The following is a 21,860-nucleotide window of genomic DNA, read 5'->3' on the forward strand; positions in this document are numbered from 1 at the left end:
TGGGACAGATACACATGCACAAACACTAAACTAAATGAATACTTTAAATATGCCAGTGTTCAATAGTCCCAGACAATGTATGAATAATTGAAACCGTGTAAATATCACCATCTTCTGTTTCCCAATTTGGGTTTTCCCCCATTGTATAACTCACTCATCTCCTACATATATACAGATATTCTCAAATTTCTGTGCAAAGCTCAGCCCTATCTAGAGGCTCTAGACACATGTTTTTACATCTACTGGTCATTTACATCTGGGTATCTTCTCTTTCAACATATGTTATCTTGGTAACCCACACACTTAAAGATGATAGAGTGATATAATTGTTCCTGAAGTCAGCTACTCTTTTCCAAATCCCTTATTTCTGGTGATTGTACCTCCCATTATCCCCACATCAGGGAGGTTCCAAGCCTTTGTTCTTTGACTAGTACATTCCTTGTACTGCACTAATCCAGTGGTAGACATTTCTAACATGATTAACTCCTGTGCTTGCATTAAATTCTACCATAACTTACTCCTGTGCTTGCATTAAATTCTAACATAAGTAACTCCTGTCTTTGAATTAAACTTCTCACTGCCTCCATTATTCTTTATGACCTCATTGCTCCATGTGGCAGCATCATTACTGGTATCTCTATTCAGAGATCATCCAATTCCCAGTCACTTGTCCAATTAAACTTCCTCAAGTACAAGCTGCTGATCCCATCTCATCAGCTCAGAATTCTCCAAAGCTTCCCCTTTGCCAGTCTCATACTCTTTATTGGCGGCTCAAGAAGTCCAAAATCCAATTCCATCCATCTTTTTACTACTTCAGTACAAGTACCCAGTATTCTAATCTGTTTAGTATTCACTAGAAATACTAGTAAGTGTTCCTGAAAGGGTTCCTTAATGTTAGTTAAATACTATTACTACAACAGTATCAGTTATTCTCAACTTGTATTGACTGGAATTCTGTTTCTGGTCATAAAGAATTAACTGACAGAAGATGGGCTCTTCTGACATAAGCAACTAAGACACTGAATACATACATGAGGCATTTGTTTTCAGGCTTTGGAAAACAGCTTGTGCAAGCTCGACTCTTGAGAGCAAAGAAGGATCTGAGGAGTCCAGCTTTCTGCCTAGGTTTCCAGAACTGACATGGAGGGGAAGTGGAGGACTAAATTAAGGAGCAGATAGAGTTTGGTGCTGCTGAAGAAATGAGGAATTGAATAGCAGGGTATCAGAGAAGAGGAAAATGTAAAATTTGCATGGGTCGGTTCCTCAGGCGCTTGGCTGAGGGCTGAGAGCTCATGCACAGAATGAATCCCCAAAAGTCTCAGCTAGAACAACTTATGGAAATCAGGAAAACAATTCACTTATTTACAGTTCCTGGTTTACTAAAATGGCCACAACTCAGGAACAGCCAAGTGGAAGAGATGTTTAGGGTAAGGTATTCAGGGGAGAGGAGTGTATGGCACTTCCATGCCCTCGCTGGGTGCACCATTCTCCCAGCACCTCAGGGTGCTCACCAACTGGGAAGCTTTCTGAACCCAATCATTCAGGGGTTTAGAAGGTGTTGTGGAGGTATCATTGCATAAACATCATTTTTAAATCAATGGCTGGCTGGTGATAACTCCATCTCCAGCACCTCTTCCTCCCCCCCAACCCTCAACTGGAGCTAAAATCCCAAGGTCCTAATAAAGGGTTGGACTTTCTAACAACCAGCCCCATCCTTGTTTCAAGAACAAGCAAAACTACTCATGATGACAGAAATCAGTTACTGGTTGAGCACTGAGTAGAAAGGGGGTACAAGGCGACTTTTAGAGGAAGTGGAAATGATCTATACCTTCATTCAGGTGTGAATTACCTGCTTGCATATACATAGAGAGAGAAAGGTATCAAATTATATTCTTACTAGAGGCTCGATGCATGAGATTCTTGCAAGGGGTTTGGCCCTTGCGGCCCCGGCTGCCTCACATCCCGGCTGCCTGGTGGTCCCGCCCCTTGCCCACTGGTCTTTCCAGAAGGTTGTTCCGGAAAGTCGTTCTGGAAGGTCATTCCAGAAGGTTGTCCCGCTGTCCAGTCTAATTAGCCTATTAGCTCTCTATTATATAGGATGTGTATTTCACTTTCAGCAGATTTTATCTAAAATTTTGAAAAAATTTAACTACTTCAATAAGTTCAATATGAACTGGAACAACAACAAAAAAAGAATAAGGAAAAATACCTCTGAAGTTCACCTCTTCTGCTTTTTTGTTTACTTTATTTTTTAAAATTTATTTTCTCCTACTTAAATCTCACCAGTCTCCCAACCCCATTACAGATGGCCTCTGGAGGAATTGCCCTCAATATAAATGCATTTACGTAGCAACTAGCTTATAGCTATTTGTGTAAATGATATACCTGCGGATATAAATGGGCACTGCCTAAGGCAAATAATATGCCTGTTCATTCAAGAAAATAATGATTGAACCAGGCATTAGGCTATAAAATTAAGAAAAAAAGATACTATCTTCATCTTAAAGGGTATTTTTGTTTTGAATTATTTCGTTCACTGAATGAGTCTATTATTAGACTTTAATCTTCAACATTTATTTGACAGGAAATATTACCTAAGACACTCACTGAAATCTTTTCCAGGCTTTAAAGATAACAATATTGTCCAATCCATTGTGACTCATGACTTCAAGGACCTCACAGATAATGTTCAAATCAAACAACTGAATAAGTAACTTATAAAATTCAGACAAGTACAAAGTGCTATATGAGGCTAAAAGAAGCAGCCTAAGGAAATGCCCTGGAAGCGGTGGGGGGGGGGGGCATTTAACTAGAGACGTGAAAGAATATTAGGTTCAACCTTACAACCTTACAATATTGCAGAGATTCCACCCTTTTTTGACCTGCAGAAATGGCAGTTACATATGGCTCAAGCTAGTATCTACAAGAGCAATGTTTCTGGCAAGAGAAGGACATATGGAAAGGCCCCCAAAGAAAACCAATTTGTGATGCATTCAAAGAGCTGAACAATTTAGTTTGATTCCGGGAAGGATAAGCCCTAGGGTGAGAGTTGAAATTAGAGCCACATACAAGATAAACATTATAGAATCAGATGCCCATTATTTCAGAATGGCAATGACAAGGAACAAACACTGGGCTTGGGGGAGAAAGAGAAAAAGCCAGCGAGACAGAGAGAGCCCTGACACAAAAAATAATGGTTATCATCAAAGCTGTATTTGGTGTTCACATTCCTAAGCTTGGTATTTGGGAGGAGCCACTACACCTGTGTGGGGAAAGTCCACTTAGGCTCCACCAGTCTTTATTCCCATGTTCACTGTTAAGTCCTGGCTGTAGGGCTGTTTGCCACCTGGTACACTAATACCTGCTAACTCTGGAAAGCTATAATGCACTAGAAAATATGAGAATAATGCTTGTATAGGTATAGTTCGCAACTAAGCTTATTCTTCTATAGGAATTAAGGATTCATTCTAAATATCATCCTATATAATAACAGCCTAATATGCTAAGTGTCCAGTCGTCCAGTTGGCCATTCAACCAATCAAAGTGTAATATGCTAATGATATACTAAGGCCACTCAACCACTCACTATGACGTGCACTGACCACCAGGGGGCATACAGTCGACTAGTCGACCAGTCACTATGACGTGCACTGACCACCAGGGGGCAGTAGATTAGCTTGCTGCTGGGGTCTAGTTGATCGGGACTGAGCGAGACAGGCTGGGCATGCCCTGGAGCCCTACCGTAGTCTCTCCCTGGCTGGCCAACCTCCTGCATCTCTCCCTGGCCCCGATTGTGCACCAGTGGCATCCCTTGGCCTGGCCTGCGCCCTCTCGCAATCTGGGCTGACGGACCCTCCCCACCCTGAGTTCACAAATTTCGTGCACTGGGACTCCAGTATACTATATTAACAATGTTTGCAACAAAACAACCTATTATTTGTGCACAATGGACTGAAATTAATTTTTAAAAATTTTATTAAAATTGTAAATGTTTCCTAAATGCTATCTGGTTATACTCACCATCCTATTTAATAAAAGCCCAGTGACTGAACAGTGGAACGACCAGAACAACTGGTTGACCAGTCACTATGATGCGCTCTGACCACCGGGGGGCAGATGATCAACACAGGAGCTGCCCCCTGGTGGTCAGTGCACTCCCACTGTGGGAGTGCCGCTCAGCTGACCTGGATGAGTGAGTGGCTGCTCCCACTGTAGCTGCTTGGCTGACTGGATGAGCGGCACTCCCACAACCAGCCAATCCCCGCAGGCCACGCCCTCCACCAGTGCACGAATCCCATGCACCGGGCCTCTAGTTTTATGATAATATTTAATTCATTATAGATGTCTAAATTCTTTTCACTTATCCTTTGTACACTAAATAAAAATGTGGCCCAGCTGGCATGGCTCAGGGGTTGAGTGTCGACCTATGAACCTGACTTCCAGTCAGAGCATATGCCTGGGTTGCAGGCTTGGTTTCCAGTGGGGGAGGGGAGTGAGGGGAGTGAAGGAGGTGGCCAATCAATGATTCTCATCATTGATGTTTCTATCTCTCTCTCCCTACCCCTTTCTCTCTGAAATCATTAAAAGTATATTTTTTAAAAATGTGACTTGTTTGCATTACACAGATCCTCAATATATAAAATTTCAACTTCGGTAACTCTTTTTGAAACACATTTTAGCAGCCAATAATGCTAATTGTCAGGAAATGCAGTCATATAGCGCAGTGTAAATTTTTAATTCACTCATTTGTCACTTCCTCCTGTCAGCATTTTCTCATCATTTATGGAGAGCTCCCATGCTGAGTGCACTGAGCCAGGGGCTTAAGGGACTTCCAGACATTTACTGTGCTGTGTTTAGGGTCTTGACAAAGATGAGGGATGTCAGGTTTATCAGTTTAGTGAGTTTCCCACTGAATACAGCAATACCCAGTAGCACAGGGAGACAGGAAATAAGGGCTTTTCAGTAATGGGTCCTGTTTATTTGTTGGTTGTCAGTAATTTAACTTGATTCCTTCTGATCCGCCCTCGAATGGCAGATGAACCCAGAATGCACCACCACCATCAAGCATCGAATGTTGCTGGTATTCAGACCACTTTCCTTGATGCATATTTCTTTCTTTCTTCTCTTTGCTCTTGGTCTTGAATGGATGAGTTGAAATAAATGTGTCTATGAGACTGATACTATATACAGATGATGTATTACAGAATTGTACAGTTGGAACCTATACAATTTTATTAACCAGTGTCACCCAATAAATTTAATAAAGTTTTCCAAAAGGAAAAAAGAAGAGCTTTTTGAGTGAGACACAGAGGGTCCGGTTTCCTACATATGCAGGGCTTGAGAACTGTGACATGACTACCATCTGCCTGAAAGGGATTATAAGAAGCTGATTTTAAGATTTTAAAATGTGAAAAAGTATGCATCTCAGAATTATTGGAATGCACTATTTTACCATTCACTTCTTTTGTTGATATTACTGAGCTTGTGTAGTTAATTCAAAGATAGTAATTGTTTATCTTATGGGGCTCTGCTTTAAAGCTCACCTGGCAGTTGAAAGCTTGGAGGCTTTCTCTCATGTAGATTCCCGCCTTTCATGGGTCAGTAGGAGCAAGTTATCTGTTGAGGTGGGAAGCTGGTGGGTTTGTTGGTGGTGACAGGATGATGTAGGTTTGGAATCACCTCTGCGGATAGAGAATCTGGATAACAAATAACTTTCAACAAATACTCTGAAGACCAAAAATGTGGTTGTGTAATCTCTCTAGTCCACATTAATATGGAATTTTTCTCTGGCCATGCACAGCAGGCAGTATAGAAGCAGAGATCAGAAGTAGAGATTTTGTAGAGAAAGCTCCAAAGGAAAAGTTCTAAAGGCCCACACTGTGCTTACTTTCTTGAGTGTTGGATGTGATCATTGCAAAGGGTGACATTGCAAACAGAATTATGCAAAGAGCAGAGACATAAAGCCACTTATGGGTTTTATTTCTTTTTTTAAATATACTTTTATTGATTTCAGAGAGGAAGGGAGAAGGAGACTGAGATGGAAACATCAATGATGAGAGAGAATCATTGATTGGCTGCCTCCTGCATGCCCCCTACTGGGGATTGAGCCTGTAATCTAGGCATGTGCTCTGACCAGGAATCTAACCACGACCTCCAGGTTCATAGGACAATGCTCATCCATGGGCCAGGCGCATTTTATTTCTGTGAAATGTGTATATGAATTAAAACTGAAGAAAACAACACATACATCATAGAGATTAAAAACATCCAGGTTCATCATGCTTGATATTCTGGTCTCTCTGACTGCAGTTTGTACTCCCATGCCAATTTATAGGTGTGCCTCTCTTGTGTATTGCATCTAAGTTCTAAACTCCTTAAAAAAAAACCTTGGAGTGGAATTATTTAGAGCTACTTTAAAAGCTTAAATGATATATTTTTAACTAAGTCAAAGATTAACCTGCTGCAGATATAACCTTTATAATTCTGTTACAGAAGTAAGTCAAAGATTGTTGGCTCAGTCCCTCCCGTAGTAAAAACCAAATGAGTGTATGTCATCATCATTAAAAGAAAAACAAACAAAACATGGGAACCTTTGAGCCACTTTAGTGGCCATTTCAATTACTGAAACCACAAGTGTGTGTAATATGTACTTCCTGTGTAACCATACATGCAATCTATAAAAGCTACTTAGGGCTGCTTCTAGTCCATTTGGGTTGATCTCATTTGATTTCTAGGCCTGAATGAAAATAATCAATGCATGTAGCAAAACTCTCTGCCATTTGCATTGTGACTTATTTAAATAAAAACCACATGACTTTGAACTGAACAATGCATGTCTTTCTTAAAACTTACCTTTTATATAACATTAGGAATGCTTTTAAGTGAGGTTGGAAGGATTGATCATGACCGGAATAAGAGGAATAAACCCTTTCCCATGCTTCTCATTTTTATTCACAAATACTAGTAGCATATCCATATTGTGGAAAGCAGAGTTCCACTTGGTGATGCACATTCTAATTGAATGTGTGTAGCCTATTTTGCAGGATGTGGAAGAGCTCTGACACCCTTTCATAGTAAAAGATCCAGGAAATTAGAATCAATAACTGACTGACTGTCAGACTCTCAAATCCCAGTGTTTTTTAAACAGGTTTCAGGGGTGGGCAAACTTTTTGACTCAAGGGCCACAATGGGTTCTTAAACTGGACCAGAGGGCCGGAACAAAAGCATGGATGGAGTGTTTGTGTGAACTAATATAAATTCAAAGTAAAGGAGCAGAGGGGAGAGCAAGAGAACCGGATAGAACAGCCGGATCCGGCCCGCGGGCCGTAGTTTGCCCACGGCTGGGTTAGATAGTGCACACCTGACAAAAACAAATAGTAGAAGCTCTCATACTAGTGAAAAACTAGAGGCATTCCCACTAAAGGGGAATATGGGGCAAGTATGTCTACTGAAAAATTTATTTATTGAAAATTGCTCAGAAATTACTAACCAAAACATTTTTTTTTAAAAAAAAAAGGATGTAAAATTTGGATATTGAGAAAAAAACCTAGATTTATTTTGATGACCTCCCTAAATAACCCAGGCTAATCAAAAAGTAAACAATTGGAATTTATAACTTTTAAACAAGTAGAAAGATAATATACAAAAATGCTTTCCTGTAGACTAGTAATAATAAGATAGAAATAGGATGAAAAGTTCCCATTCACAGATATCAATAATTATGAATAGGCAGAAATACACTTTCTCCATGATTTGAGAGGTAGACTGAGAGTTTATTGACCAAATTTCATGGGTTCTGAAGCCAAGACAGTGTATAAAAATACAAGCTTTGCCACGCATTGTCTATGTGATATGAAACCATTTTAAATTTAAAGAGACATCTCTTTGCCCGCGTTCTTTGTGAAAAGAAAATAATAATGTCAATGCCGTAGGGGCATGGTAAGAATTAGTTAATATTTGTAAAGCTTTAAATGATGCCTATAATGTAGTACTCTATTGATATTAGTTATATTAACAATATATTTGAATAAAAGTGTAAACAAAAATTGGATAAAGAATAATTACAATACACAGGAAGGCTTAGTAGTCAACACTTGCAATTCTCCCAAATAAATACACATATTTTTTCTAAATCTGAGCCCAATATCAACAAGAATTTTTTTATGATAGTGTTAATGCATTATAATCCTACCCGAGGCCCAGTGCACAAAATTCGTGCATGGGTAGGGTCCCTAGGCCTGGCCGGTGATCAGGGCCGATTGGGGCCTTTGGGCTGCCTGCCGGGGCCTTCCTTCATTCCGTGCCGCCCCCTGGTGGTCAGTGCAAGTCATAGCCAGCGATCGAACTCCCGGTCTCCTGGTCAAACTCCTGAGGGGACACTTTGCATATTAGCCTTTTTATATAGAGAGAGATTGGGTACAAGTTTCAGAATCAAACAACAATGGTTCCAGTCTTCATTCTCCTAACATCATATGATTAAATTAAATTATCAGTGTCTATAAAGCTCTTAACTTCATTCCTGACCCATAGAAAGCAATCCTTAAATAATAGTTGGCTGTTACTATTAATATTTTGAGGGAAAGGATTTACTAAAAGTTAATTGCACAAAAATAGCCAAATTATTATTAAACATAAGAAGTGGGATGTGGGGACGAGAGGGTTGATGACTCGGGGGATTATTCTCCTAGATATGGAAACCTGTTATCCTCTACAGCACTAGCACAATGTGGCACAGGTTCAACAATGAACAGGTGACTGGAGCTGAAGGTAAAGTATAAAAACAGATGACAGCAATAGTACACAGCAGCACATAGAGGTCTGTTTTATATCTGTCCTCTTTTAAACATTTCACGTAGAAATTAACCACAACCCTGAAAGACAGTGACTGTGGTTACCCCTGAACTACAGAGGCACACGGAGGCTAAATGACCTGCCAAGAGTGTTGGCGTGGAATTGAATCTGGGCAGCTGGTTGTAGATTCCAATGGCAGTGGGAGATTTTACTGTTTAGTAGAGTCGAAATTATAGATCACTGAGACATATTTGAAGAGTTCATTAAACAGTACTCAGGTAATTAGCCAACTGGAAAATTATATATATCTTTACTTCCTAGGAATATAAATTTTAGATCCATGAAATATTTCATTCTGCTAAATAAATCGAAATAAACCTGAGTGAAATAATCATGGGGAGGACTTTTCTAAGTGTAGCAAGGTATAAATCCAGACCCAAATGGCTCCATAGATGATTCTTTTCTGAAAAGTGGTTGAGTCCATGGCTTCATTGGCACCAATTAGCAAGGCTCGATCAGCTTGATGTAGAGGCTTTTTAGAAAGATATCTGTGCAACCATCCATGCAAAGTGACAGCTGAGACCTGGAGATTAACAGGGCAGACAACAGTCCTGCTTTGGTGACCTACATATAAAGAGAGAACCCAGGAAGATTATATTCTGTTCAGTTCATTTCAGTAATAGAAGCACCTGTACTGTAACTCTTGTAAATACAGTAGTGGGAAAATAAGTAGTGTTTTCTCTGTCCTCATGGAGGCAGTTTACAGTCAGCTGAGAGAGAAAATTGCACAAAAATTATAATACAGTCTGCTAAGCACTATGGAAGATGTCAGGGTACTTACTGCAGGGTAAGAGATACGCTTGATACAGGTTTAGCACTTATGGAAGGCTTCCTAGACAAAACACTATCTAGGCTAAGATCTAAAAGTTAAGCAAGATGTAGCCAAAAACTCCTGCTCCTCTTCCTGTGTCTGTTTGTGAACACAATTTTATGCCATCCAGGTGGTAAGAGAGAAATCTGGACTTCTGAGGAAACCGGCCGCTAAGCAATTAGAAGTGTAGGTTCGCAATCAGGAGCAAGAGCTTGGCTGGATGTTCTCTTCTGTTATGTTTTTATAAAACCAGCAGAATTTTTAAAAATACATTTCTGGGTATCATCCTTATTTAATTGTGACTGTTGTTAGAATCAATGATTATAGCTGTTTGCCTAATACATCCAGCCAAGCTCTCGCTCCTGATTCCAAGTCTACTACATGTTCTAGAGGTTCAAAGCAAGAAAATAAATTAATTTATGGCCATACATATTACATAAAGTGACACTTCCATATCTGGCATGACACAGATCAAGTTCCTATCAACCTTTAAAATCCTATTATCGAGATTGTTTTCACTTTTTCTTATTGATCCACTTATTGATTTGATTATTAATGAATCTTTCCCACTGTGGAGAAGAGAGGCCAAAGTAATTAAGCCGGCCTACTCTGGACTAAGTGGTTTGGTGGTGCTTCGTGCAGTAAATATTTAAGAAACAAAAGCAGGGGGCTGCCCAATCATTGGCCTGCCAATGTATTTGACAGCTGGAATGGGTCATTTTGTAGCATTCCCTCATCTGTACAAAAAATTGTTCTCTATAATAATTATGAAATCAAGTCCATAATAATGACCTGAAGCAAAGGTGAAATGAAATTTTCTTTGATTTTACTTTGTATGTATCTTTGGGCTGATAGAGACAAACAGATATTACAGTACAAAAAAAAAAGTAATGGCTTAATAGTTATTAGTACATTAGTGGGGAGAAATTAAAAAAAAACACATTTTCGGTATCTCATAGTAACGAGTAATAATATTACAATTTAATAAGAATTTACAGTTATGAAAGATGACTAACAACCATTTTTTAAATTCTGAAGTTGTAATTGGAAAAAAGTAAAATATTACATGCATGCATTAAAATTTGCATGTGTATACACAACATTACGGTTTCCGGTTTGCAGTCTCTTGCTGTTTCAAATTTGAAATGCAAATAAAAGGCCACATGCTCACATAGAATGTAACTCAAGATCTGTTTCTTTGCATTATCCTCACTGCACTATCCTGACTTTGAATCCGATGTCAGGACTCTAGTTCCACAAGGGATTGCAGACACTGACTGTAAGTTCAAACATGCTGGACCATTGCCAAGTCCCCTTGAAAGGATTGCAGGTGGCTGAGTCTGTAAGGTTTCGGGAGGTCGACTGTATCGCAGGAGGATATATTATGTATATTACATACAAGTAAAATTCCACAGTAACCACAGCAATTAAGTAACACTTAGACCAATAGAAACTTTAGGGTTCAGGGAGTACTTGATCTGTGACATGACTTAGAGATGCTGAACATTGTGTGAAAGAAAAGCCCAGGAGTTTCCATTGTTTTCTTAGTTTCATTCTCCAAGGACAAAGTGTACCCTTATTGCCTGCCCCCAGGTGCTCTGCCCCCAATGCCCCACCTATGGGCACCCTGCATCCTTTTCCTTTAAGACCTGGCAGTGATAACTGGTCTCCTGTCAGCACACTGTCAGCGGGGGAAGGGGAAGGAATGGGAGACCTCTGTAATACTATCAACAATAAAAAATACATTAAAAAATTAAAAAATAAATAAATAAAAATGCATTATTACCAGCTTCCAACTGAATATGTAATTTGTAGATTTATTCTAATAATCATTATTTTCTGCCTCCTAATGTTAGAATCTGAGTTCCATGAAGACAGGGATTTCTGTGTGTCTTCATCGCTGATATAGTCCAAACACCGGGGCAGTACCTGACATGTAATGGGCACTCAACCAATATTTGTTGAATAGCTCTATCTAGAGTTTTACTATATGTCATTGGGTACAACGTTTTCAAAACTTTGTGTGTGTTTTTTCCACTTTAAAAAACAGTTTTCCATCATTTTTCATGTCAAGCTTGTACCATTTAATATTCATGGAGAACAACAAACAATTACCCTAAGCCTTGTGGGAGAAGTGTGATTATGTTCTGCACCATAAAGAAAAGGCTATTGGGAATGTAATGGAATCAATGAACAGCTTTATCATTTTTAAACATATAAATTGTTTTATATTACCTAAATGAATTCTTTCAATAAGCTGTGAGCGAGGCAAAAAAAAAAAAATCCCTTTTACTCTTTTTTCTGTGAAGGGAATAGATGCTAAAATAGATTAAATGACTTCCTATGGGACAGAATAATCATAGTAGAATGGAGGTTGGAGTGCAGTTTATCTTGTTTCTGGACCAGTGATGTGTCTGGTTTACATATTTAACTCTTGCATTGCATACATTAGAGTGAATTAAAAGGTACCTACTTGATGTTTTTATACCATTAAAGAAACAAAAACTATTCCATAATTTCACAGGGAATCACAAAAGGAGAGGATGGCTCACCTTTTCTAAAACCCTGCACTGAGAGAGGGGCCTTGAATATATGCATGGCAACCTTTAGAAAAACGCCTTTCCAACACCTGAATCTCACTCTGTGTCTCATAGTAAACCCTGGAGTTCATTTCATTTTTTCTGAATGAATGCTACACTCAGTGCAAGTGAAGTACTTTTAAGGTATGCTTCTAATGTATGTGGCTCTGGCATTTATCATCCCGTTGATCAGCAGAATTGATTGGGCCTATTATTCCTTTATCACACCATTGATTGGCAGAGATTATTGGGCTCATTATTCCCTCAGAAGCTCTGTCCAAGAGAATAGTTTTGATAAAATAAATGACTGTTTTTTAACCAATAGTGTCTGCATAACTGGGCAGCCTTAAAAATGTAAATATTAAATATAATTGCTCACAGTGATGCCTTATTAGATACCAGACCCTATGTTCTGCTTTTCACATGTCACATATGTCATGCCACAGCTGCACAAGTGCTGGAAGAGAAAGGTACATCCCTCTCCTTTATGTTGCTGGGGACACTGGGCATAGGGAGTTTTCAGGCCTGAATAAGTGGGGGCTGTGGAAGTTTGAACCCGGATATGTGTGACTCTAAATCCTGTCTCTTAATTATTAGTCACAGTTATAAATGTACACATTTTCCCCTTGATAGAATAACAGTATACTTATAGATATCTACATAAAATTAAATGCCAGGGGTTTGAACTCAATCTGTGCCAACCCTAATGAATTGTTAATTGCTGAGGAAATGTTCAAAGTTTGCAAAGCTGTTCACATCATGGCGATTCTATTCATTAAGTGAATCTTAAATAACCCTTAATATAATTAGTGGTGAAAAGAGACAGTCTGTGACTCCATATAATTTGTGTGCATAGTAAAGTCACCATTGGCATTGAATTGCTTATTTTTCCCTTCTTTTTTGCAATTTGCTCTCAAGAATTGCTTGTTAAATGTTTCCCCCCCTTTTTACATATTGAGTAAACTGTTACATCACTAAAGCAGTAAGATAATATGAGGAAAGCATGTGCCTTTTACATGATTTCTGAATGAGGTGTTCTAGGAATTTATCCCCAGGCCTACTAGTACACTTGGTTTGACTTTTCAACATGCTACAGTACCCAAGAGACTTTTCTGTATTTTTCTATGTAAGGAATTCCATTTGTAAGATTCTGCATGGGCATGGACTTGATAAAGGTTTGCTCTTGTTGAGGTTCTACAGGGTTTGCAGGCGACTTTCAGTGTCAAGGTAGGCCTTGGGTTCTGCATTTTGTTGAAGTAGTATGTATCTTAGGTATTAAATAATTCAAGACTCTATTGAGAGAGATCGGAACTTTAATCACTTCTTCTTTACTTTCCATGCTGAGAAAGGGAAAATGTGTTCTGAGAAACCTTGGGTCTATTAAATAATCTGAGGAAGAATAGATTCTATAGTTAAATAATTTGTGAAAATGGTACATATGATAGCCCTTTCGGGGGAGATTCTTAAGGTTCATTAGCCCATTAGAGGTCCCAATGCATTTAAGTTTGCCTGACATAGAATTTTCCATATTACTGAACAATGGATTTTTTTTTATATATGTAACAATTACTAACATCCAATGGAACTCATGGTAACAATGATAATATTGTATTAGAGACAGGATGCTGTAACAGTGAGCCTGTTATTTAAGTTGAGAGTATTATTTTGGTCTATAAAACAGATGATCTTTTAGATCTTTTAGAACACTTAAGGATTGCCTACGTGTTGTATAATCAGTGCTTGTCAAACTTGACTGTCCACATGAATTACCTGGCCATCTTGCTAATATAAATTGATCCCCTAGGCCTGTAATGGGGCTCAAGTTTCTAATAAGCTCTTCTAGAAGGCCAAAGCTGCCAGGAAGAAGACAACACTCTGAGTAACAAGAATTTAAATCAGGGTTCTCACCCTTGGCACTATTGACATTTTGTGCTGGATAATTCTTTGTTGTGTGTGCTGTCCTGTGCATTGTAGGGTGCTCAGTTACGTTGTTGGCCTCTACCCACTAGATGACTACATGGTGGTAGGCAGCACCTCTTCACTCGTTTGGCTACCAAAAATTATCCAGACCTTGCCAAATGTCCCTTGGAAGCAGAATCACTCTCGTTTGAAAACCACCCATTAAAATGCTTTGTTGATTTCTGAAGTATTCCTTCTCAGTTCCGATGGAAATGATTGGTCAAAACCAGAAGGATATTCAAAATGTGACAAATCATGGATTTTTTTTCCCTTAAAAAGCAGTAAGAAAATAGCCTGTTCCAAAATTGAGGTCACTGTAAAGTAGTGGGTGTCTGTGGGTCTCTTCAATTTATAGGGATAATTGGTGTGCACTTATTGACCTTTTTCCAGGGAACATATTTATAGTTCAAAAGGACTTTCTAGAACCAGAGAGTGAAATGGCTTCAGAGAATTAAAAGGCTCATGCAGAGCCAACAAGGAAATTTAATAAGACGTCCAGTCTGTTACTGGAGTACCAGTTATTAGACAAATGTGAATGTTTCTTGCGGTTTACTTTAAGTAAAAGTAGAATCCTATATAAAAAAAAGGCTAATATGCAAATCAACCAAACGGCTGAATAACCAGTCGCTATGATGCACACTGACCACCAGGGGGCAGATGCTCAATGCAGGAGCTGCTCCCTTGTGGTCAGTGCACTCCCACAGGGGGAGCGCCATTCAGCCAGAAGCCAGGTTCACAGCTGGTGAGCACAGCAGTGGTGGCGGGAGCCTCTCCAGCCTCCACAGCAGCACTAAGGATGTCCAACTGACAGGGAGTGGGCCTAAGCCATCAGTTGGACATCCCCCTAGGGCTCCTGGACTGTGAGAGGGCACAAGATGGGCTGAGGGACCCCCCTGCCATCTGCACGATTTTCGTGCACCAGGCCTATAGTTAAGGCATAAAAAAGATTAGCAAACATAAAATAAAATAAAAAAAATAAATGTTGCTAGCTGTCTGAGGAGTGAATTCTTCAGTGAGAAAGCCAGGGGCAGAATGTGTGGGAATGGAAAGCTCAGTCTGGAGGCATTTGCATTATAGCTCTGAAGGCAAGAGACTTGCTGCAGCCAGGCCTGGGCACAAGCCATTACTCTCCCACAGGGGCAGCTGGGAATAGGAAAATGCTACCCTCTCATCTAGCTCAACTAATCTAAAATTCTAAGAATGTATTAACAAAACTTTAGTAAATCTGAAACTAATTCATTTGACTTAAAAAAAAAAAAAGAGGCTATTATCTTTTCTCATTATAAGCAAAGACTTTGGAGACCAGTTCTTTACATTAAATTTTACATCTGACTTGTTATACAGTATTACTTTTCTTAGGCAGATTAAACTCATGTTCAATTTACATCACTTCCAGGGCCCTGATGGCTTTATCTATAAAATGAAGGCTTTAGATTAGATGATCACTATGATCTCCTTCATTCAGGTTCAAGATAACATGTTTTAGTAATTCTATAATAGGTTTTGAATGGAGGGAGGAGAAACCAAAGTGGGAGTGAAAATGAAATGTAAATAATAATTTAAAAACACATAAATATGTATATTTTACAAACAGTTATTTTTTTGGTGAGTAGATTGATGGGCTTACGGTATGTCTTTTTTATGTTGCTAACAAAATTTAAAGGTCATTATCATCATTTTCAAACTGAAGACTGAGGCATTTATGTAAATTAGAAATTGGTACCACAGATGTTGTGTGTCAGTTTAATTTTTAGTAGCATTGTGCTGAGGCTAAAGAAGTGGAATTCTGTACTAAGAGATTTTGATAAATAAGAAGCAATTCAAATAAGAATAAATTGTCATATAAAATTTTACAAGAAAAGGAATTGGGAGAAAATTAACCACAAGATGTATTGACATACAAATTCTCAAGATGAAAATATTTTTAAAGTACATTATATTTGAGCAAAAGCCAGCATCTCAGCTGGTTTTGGGCATTTGTACTGATTTTTTTCAAGGGAGCTGTTAGCAAGACAGTCTTTTAATACACCTCTGTACCCCTGAGTTGTGTGTTCTATTAAAATGCTTTATTGGCAAGAACTCAATTTATTGGGGAGCATATACTTTCCCTCTATTATTTAAGTAAAACTCATTGGGCTTTAACAAATAGAAAACATTAAGTAAATATCTTCCAAGGTCATGATTGTATTACGAAGGTGATCATTTTCTTTTAAAATTTTACAGCTGCTAAATGAAATGATTGTCTTGTCATTCAGAAATTGACATCTGTTGTGATAGTAACTTTTTTTTTCTTTAGGTAACTTTTTTTTAATCCTTTTCTGGATCAGGATATTATTTATTCCTCATACAATACACCTACACCTTGGCACCCAGAGAAATAAATTCTAAATCATAAAAGCCCATGTGAGGAATTGCCTCCAACCACCAAAGGAAGGTCATTGGGTAAAATTTATGTGGTCTCCACTGCTCTTTTTTCATGCTCCATTCAACACCAATGTGCAGGTCTTAAGCTGGCTCTCTGTGTGCACTGATAAATAGATCTGCTCCAAATGGTTGCACTCCAGCTGGTTGTCAGGATGACACACTTTATAATGTTTCAGAAGCGTCTTCCAGACTTGAGCATTGGGCCTGATTTCCTTTGATTAACAGTGTTCCACTTTTTCAGGCAATGGAGGTAGCTCCATTGCCAAGTAATATCGGAGGCTGCAAAATTATCAAGAGGGAATAGAAATACTCACTGAAGGTGGTCTGGACTATTGTAACTGCCTCATATTAGTGTCTATTAATCACTTGTACAGCTCCCCTCACCCCGTGCCTGCATTTTGTTTCTAGTAAAAGTTTCATTCTGCGCTTACTGAGGACATGAAGCCTCTGCTATCACTCAAATCTGCATGGGCATAGCAAAGCACTATATATACTGCTTCCCAAAACTACTTCCTAATTTAATAGATATCTTATTCCATAACTAGAGGCCCGGTACATGGATTCATGCACCAGTGGGGCCCCTCAACCTGGCCTGCGGGGATCGGGCCAAAACTGGTTCTCCAACATCCCCCAAGGGGTCCTGGATTGCGAGAGGGTGTAGGTCAGGCCAAGGGACCCCACTAGTGCATGATTGGGGCTGGGGAGGGGCCACGGGAGGGCTCCAGGGTGTGTCCGCCCCAGCTCACCCAGTCCCAATCTGCTGGACCCCAGCAGCAAGCTAACCTACCGGTTGGAACGTCTACCCCCTGGTGGTCAGTGCGCGTCCTAACAACTGGTCGAATGGTTGAATGAACGGTCGGATACTTAGCATATTAGGCTTTTATTATATAGGATGGAAGAAAGGGAAAGAAAAGCTGATATTTCCTGTAGAATGATCCGAGGCAAGAATAGATTTGAGATTGGCTATAGCTACAGCTATAAAATATTCTATAGTGAACTTATAGACAGTCTGTACGTGTCTTTAATTTCCATTGAAAGTATGATATTTGTGCTAAATGGGATATGTTTCAAAGGGTCATTTGTGGTGCTCATTTAAAGGGCAGGCATTTCATATTTTTCTTTCGTCCCCTGAAAACTTCCATTAAAGGGATGTAGAATTGTGAATCCAGTCTGCAAGGTGAGACTGGAAAGGTGCCTGCAAGCAGGGGTGAGTATAAAAGCCTATCTACACCATAAGGAATAAAGGATACTCTTTCTGTTGGGAAATACGAGGCACTGATTAACTCAAATATAGTCATCAAAACAGGAAAAAAAAGTGAAGTTAGAAATAAGACATGCAGAGTGTTGAGATGTGGTTGAGAAGTTGTGGCAATTCTGAAAAAATAATCAGAGCAATTTTGAGAGCTCTAGAAGTTAGTAATAGAACGGTATTATCCCTAACATCCCTCAGAAAGTCTGAATTTCTGTCCTTTCCAATCTCAACTGATCTCTTCAAGCTCCTATGACATTATTTTAGGAAAATGATAACACAATTCATAGGAAGCTCTGTTTCTCCTCCTCCATGTCCAGGTTTTTGTTTTGTTTTATTTTGTTTCCTCATGTGTAGGAGGTGACCTTCAGACTCCACTTTCTCACCCTTCTGCCCAATTATTACCCTGCCTTAAAAAGAGGGTGTCTTCTTTATTCCAAAGATAACATTTAAACACACTCCCCCATATTCTTCTGTTCCATGTTCTTCTGAATCTTACTTCATAACCTATTCTCTTCTTCAGGTTTTTAATAAGTCCCCAATGCTCTATATTCTTTGCCTAAAAACATGCCCAAATCATGCCCTTCATCTTAAATTTTCAGGGGGAGAAATTATTGCTTTACTTTTTTCCTTTTTCAAGCTATCTTTCCCTTGCTGCCACCAGCAAATGTTTTCAAAGGGTGCTGTATACTCTTTGTGTCCAATTCCCCATTTTCTATTTATCTGTCAACCTATTAACTATATCTTCTGCCCACAATATAACATTAAAATTGCTCTAAATGCTCATGATCTCCAGGCTGCCAAAATAATAGCCTCTTTTTTCACTAACCTACTCAGTGTATTCACAGTATCTGTTACTGCGGGCTGCACACTTAGGAAACTGGGCTTCACCCCAGCTGCCTGGCACCACTGTCCTTGTTTTCTCAGGTTGCATAATCTCTATGGGTCTGTCTGTAAGTTCACTGCATCTTTATTTTGCCAGATCAAATCTATGGATTCCCTCTAGTGAATTTTTCATTTCAGTTGTTATACTTTTCAACTCCAGGATTTTCATTTTGTTCTTTTTGAGAATTTCTAGCTATTGATATTTTCTGTTTGATTAGGCATTGCTCAGACATTCCTTTTATTCTTTAAGCAAGATTTTCTTCAGTTCTTTGAATGTACTTATAACAGCTGCTTTGAAATCTAAATCTACCATCTGGGTCCCTTTAATGGCAGCTTCTAATGTCTACATTTTTTGTCGTTTCTATGGGTTATGCTTTTCTGTCTTTTAAGTCTCTCTCTCTCTCTCTCTTTCTCAATATATACAGTGTATATATGTATGTATATTATATAGGATATATATTATAATATATATTATAATATATATCCTATATAATAAAAGGGTAATATGCTAATTGACCCTAATAGTGGAACTACAGGGAATGACTGGTTGCTATGACATGCACTGACCACCAGGGGGCAGACACTCAACGCAGGAGCTGCCCCCTGGTGGTCAGTGCACTCCCACAGGGGGAGCTCCGCTCATCCACAAGCTGGGTTGACAGCTGCGAGTGCATCGGCTGTGGCGGAAACCTCTCCTACCTCCTTGGCAGCGCTAAGGCTGTCCGACTGCGGCTTAAGCTGTTAGTCAGACATCCCCCGAGGGCTTCTGAGCTGCCAGAGGGATGTCTGACTGCCAGCTTAGGCCCAATCCCCCAGGGAGCGGGCCTAAGCCAGCAGGGGGACATCCCCTGCGGGGTCCTGGACCCCCCCCCCCCCCCGAGTGCACAAATTTTCGTGCACTGGGCCTCTAGTCTATATATATAAAAGAGTAATATGCAAAACGATGGAATGGAGGAACAACCAAAACAACCACTCGACCAGTCTCTATGAGGCGCCTTGACCACCTCTCAGTCCCTCCCCCTGGCTGGCAGGCTCCAATCCCTCAATGGCGAACAGGGAATCAGGGGTGGGTGGCAGCAGCTGCTGGGAGCTGGGGATCACAGGTCAGGCCTAGGGACAGTACCTGTGCACAAAATTCGTGTGCCGGGCTTCTAGTATATTAATAAAAGGGTAATATGCTAATTAGACCAGGTTGATCGGACGTCTTCTGGACGTCCAACATCCTTTCAGACAAAGCCACGGTGGCAGGAGCCAAGGCAGAGGTGGTTAGGAGCTATCAGGCCGGCAGGGAAGCAAGCAGTTAGGGGCAAGGTCAGGGCAGTGGGGGAGCAGTTATGGCGATCAAGCCAGCAGGCAGAGGTGTTCAGGGGTGATCAGGCTTGCAGGAGAGCAGTTAGGAGCAATCAGGTCAGCAGGCAGAGGCGGTTAGGGGCGATCAGGCCAGCAGGGAAGCAATTAGGGGTGATCAGACCAGCAGACAGAGGCAGGGGCGATCAGGCAGTCAGGCAGGCAGGCGAGCCGTTAGAAGCCAGCGGTCCCGGATTGCGAGAGGGATGTCTGACTGCCAATTTAAACTGGCAGTTGGACATCCCCCAAGGGGTCCCGGATTGGAGAGGGTGCAGGTTGGGCTGAGGACCCCCCCTCCCTGTGCATGAATTTCATGCACCGGGCCTCTAGTGTGTGTGTGTGTGTGTGTGTGTCTATATATATATATATATATATATATATATATATATATATATATATATGTTGAAAACTTGACAATTTAGATAATATATTGCAGTAGTTCTGGATCCTCATCCCTTCTTCCACACATACACCTGAGCTTGTGGTTTCTTTCATTTGCGTATTATTTCTCTAGTAACTTGGCTGGACTAGTTCAGTGAAGTTTGCTTTCTCTGTATAGTATCAGAGGGTGAATCCTTTGTCATGAGCATGGCCTCCCAATGCCCTTCCTCTGCCAGGCTCTCTTTCATGGTCCTTTTCTATGGTAGCCCTAGTCTTTGATTTGCTTCAACTTCTAGAGCTGTCTTCATGACCGTCTCTTTCCTAGACTCTCTGGTAAAGTTCTAGCTGGTCTACCACTTCATTTATTGCTATTATGGTGCTACTAGCCTTCTCTTAATGGCTCACAGCCAAGATCTCCATTGTTTTCAATAAAACCGTAGGCTCGAACTTCCTCCTGCTCTGGTTTAAATATAGTCCATCCCATTAGAGAGAGCACTGGGGCCCTCTGTTATTTCACCTTACCTCCCCGCTAGGGTAGAATATCTGCACCACTGCTCTAGAGGTGAGGGCCCACCTCTTTTGGAGCGACACTCCTGCTTTATGTGCAGGGCACTGAGCTAGGATGGTAGCTCCTGGTCTCAGCTTGCATCTCCTAGCATGGCAACTCCTCCTAATCAGCACGCTGGTGCAAGGCCAATCAGAGCCAAACATTGTCAGGTGCTGCAGCTGGGCGAGAGCTTCCAACCTACAAATAGGATGGGCGGAAGAAGAGTGCCTCAGACCTCTCAGCCACAGCTGCCTGAAATCAAGCTCCTGCAACATGGAGCTGCAGGGGATAAGTAATGCTGGTAGTTTGTCCCTCTTGAGAAGAAGCCATTGCGCTAAACGTGTAGGTGGTGATAGTAGGAGCCCTACCTTCATGTCCAAGCCTTCCCAGTAGAGAGCTTCCATCGTATTTGTCAGCACGGAGGGGAGTATGTTATGGTTTAAATGCCGCTGGCTCTCGTCTTACTGAGATTTAGTCGATTATCTTGAGTAAATGTTTCTTCATGTGCTATATGCTCTTATGACAATTTCCAGAGACTTTAAAGGATTGTTGTTTAATAATTCTTGCCATTATATTTCTTTCATTGATGAAAGGAGACCTGAAGTCCTCAGACCTCCATTCTTGTAAGTGCTTTCATACCACAATCCAGTTTTAGAATCTCCATTACCCTTAAACATTCTCTCATGCCCTTTCCCATTGAATCCATTACCAACCGCAGCTTTAGGCAGCTACTAAACTGCTTTCTAACTTTGTAACATTGTCATTTCTAATCATTTCATAAAAATGACATCATACAATATGTAATCTTTTGCCTCTGACTTCTTTCTT

The 21,860-nt window shown here is 40.2% G+C and overlaps 1 protein-coding gene across 6 annotated transcripts in view; it reads left to right on the plus strand.

Annotated features, from left to right (window-relative positions):
- CTNND2 (catenin delta 2) overlaps window positions 1–21,860 on the plus strand; it is an 804,920-nt gene that overhangs the window by 217,342 nt on the left and 565,718 nt on the right. The window lies entirely within an intron of this gene.

This window comes from Plecotus auritus (genome assembly GCF_963455305.1).
Source record: "Plecotus auritus genome assembly, chromosome: 7".
Taxonomy (NCBI): domain Eukaryota; kingdom Metazoa; phylum Chordata; class Mammalia; order Chiroptera; family Vespertilionidae; genus Plecotus; species Plecotus auritus.